The sequence below is a fragment of the Adiantum capillus-veneris genome, chromosome 13 (genome assembly GCF_014529385.1).
Source record: "Adiantum capillus-veneris isolate H3 chromosome 13, ASM1452938v2, whole genome shotgun sequence".
In the NCBI taxonomy this organism is placed as follows: Eukaryota; Viridiplantae; Streptophyta; class Polypodiopsida; order Polypodiales; family Pteridaceae; genus Adiantum; species Adiantum capillus-veneris.
In genome coordinates, this window is record NC_140943.1 from 140,215,165 (window position 1) to 140,217,913 (window position 2,749).

The window sequence follows — 2,749 nt, forward strand, 5'->3', positions numbered from 1 at the left end:
TTCATATCCATGCTGATGCATCTCATACAGCAGTTGGGGATGTGTTGTGTTAGGCTGATGATAAGAAAGTTGATCATCCAATCTATTATGCTAGTAGGGTCTTAAGTTACCCTGAGCATAATTACACTATGATTGAATCGAAAAAGAATGCATGTCTGTGGTTTTCTATGTTGGTAAATTTTGGCATTATCTATTGGAAAATTATTTTGTATTCTATGTGGATCATGCCGCATTGAAATACGTGTTAAATAAACCAAAAATCTTTGGAAGAGTCATTCGATGGATGTTACTTCTACAAGAGTTTGACTTTGAAGTAGTTGTAGGACCAGGCAAGTCACATGTGTTAGCTGATCATCTTTTTAGATTACTTACTGATGATGTAGAGAGGGAAGTTGATGATGAGTTACCGGATGCTAACTTGTTTTTGATTGAAAGTGAGTTACCTTGGTATGTAGACATAGCTAATTTTCCTAGCACGTCTGAATATCCTCATAAAGCAACTAAGCATGAAAAGAAGAAGCTACTTCTTCAAGCCTGTCACTATTCATTGATGGGGGGTTTGTTACATCGTTATTTTCCTCGTTAACAAATTTATAGACGATGCTTAAGAGAGGACAAAATTTATCAAGTTTTAAAGGCATTACATGATGAGCCTTGTGGAGGCCATTTTGCAAGGGAACTAATCGCAAGAAAAGTATTGATGGCAGGATATTGGTGGCCAACTGTTTACAAAGACTCCTTTACACATTGTAAAAGGTGTCATAAATGTCAGTGAGTTGTTCGACCCACTGTGCAATATGTAATGCCGTTAACACCAATACTAGCTTTGAAGCCATTTGAGAAATGGGGAATAGATTTTGTAGGACCCATAGATCCTTCATCTCGATATCGTTCAATCGATATATTTTGGTCTGTACAGACTATGTTACCAAGTGGGTTGAAGCTAAACCTCTGAAAACTGATAGAACCTTAGATGTGGCTAAGTTCCTCTATGAGGATATGATTACAAGATTTGGTTGTCCACTAGAGCTGGTTAGCGATTGAGGATCTCATTGCCTAAATGACACTATTAGGGAATTGACGGAGTTATATAAAATTAAACATCGAAAGTCTACACCTTATTATCCACGTGCAAATGGGAAAGTGGAAGTTACCAACAGAATTCTGGGTAACATTTTAACAAAAATGGTAGCTCATAATCACCGTGATTGGGATGAACGATTACTTGAAGCATTATGGGCTTATCGCACCACTTTTAAGGTAACAACCCAAAATACACCCTTCACTTTAGTTTATGGTGCTAAAGCCATATTTCCAATCGAAAAGGAGATTCCAACCTTAAGGGTTGCCTTATCTACTAGACTTGGTGAAGAGGAATCTTTAAAAGATAGGTTGTTTACCTTGACCAAACTCGACGAGATGCGCTTGCTAGCCTTACAAAGTCTTCAGGCTATGCAAAGGTGACGTAAAGCTTGGCATGATCGCCATATTAAAGTTCGGAAATTTCAAAGAGACGATAAGGTTTTAATTTATGATAGTCATTACTATAAATTCCCTGGGAAATTGAAGATACGATGGTTAGTTCCTTTTAAAGTACTTCGGACCTTCACTAATGGGTCCTTGTTAGTTTAGGACATTGACGAAGCTTTAGATCCTTTCAAAGTCAATGGTCTATGAGTGAAACACTATTTCACTTAGTTTTTTTTTTTAAACAACATAGAGGCAAAACCATTAAAAAACAAAAACAAAAATCAAGTAAAAAGAGATTTTTTTTTTGAGTTGCATTAGAAGTTTGTCTATTTATTTCTTGTTTTGGAATAAGTGTGAACTTATTCTATGGCAAGAATTATCGCCTCATTCATCATCACAGTTTTTCCATTCCATCCATATTTGGTGAGTCATGGACACCTCTATAGACTACTTGTTTGCTATGTTTAGACCTTTCATTTGTGGGTTAGGCATAGAGACTGCATGATTGAATCTCCATCAGCAGTTACAATATCTCCCATCTTGAAAGCTTGTATGCCCAGCTTTGTGGCCAACTCCATTGATATGAAGCTGTGAGTAGAGCTAGGATCAAATAGGATAAAGGCATCATGCTCCCTCACCTTCCCCGAAGCATAAGAAACGGGTGATCCTTTGCAATGAGAATCCTCTTTTGGAGCTTCGACCATGGAAGCTCTAGGAGTCTCATTGCGAGCATTTCTTTTGGGGCAAGAACGACAGACATGTCCTTGCTCCCCACACTTAAAGCATTTATGATCTTTTCAAAAAGCCTCTAGCTCTTCAGGAGAGAGTTTTTTTTTACCTTTGTAAACTCCTTTCTCCTTGGTCTTACTATTGTTATTGTTGTTGTTGGAATTGCCTTTGGAAGATTTTTGAGCATTGTTCTTCCCCTTCGCATCATTTTGATCTTTATTTTCCATGGGCTTGGCATTGCTTTTATCCCCTTGTTCATAATTGATATGAGATGCAACCATAGCGTGGTGGATGAGTTTGGTGGTAGAACCAGGCAGTTGGGAGTTGACATACTTGGCCATTTCTTCAGATAGTCCCGCACAAAATTATTGCTTTTTCTTGGCGAAGTTTATCTTCTAGAAAGCTGTAGCTTTGACACATAAATCCTACAACTTGTCTACATATTTGTGGATAGAATCATGGGAGAGTAGCTTCAAGATTATCCATTCAATAAGCACTTTGTCCTTGGCATCACTTGCAAGGAATTGCTTCATTATGGAAACTCGTAGAG

The 2,749-nt window shown here is 37.8% G+C and overlaps 1 pseudogene; it reads left to right on the forward strand.

Annotated features, from left to right (window-relative positions):
* Positions 1 to 1,185: 1,185 nt before the first annotated feature.
* On the forward strand, positions 1,186 to 1,698 carry LOC147444972 (uncharacterized; annotated as a pseudogene).
* The last annotated feature ends 1,051 nt before the right edge of the window (positions 1,699 to 2,749 follow it).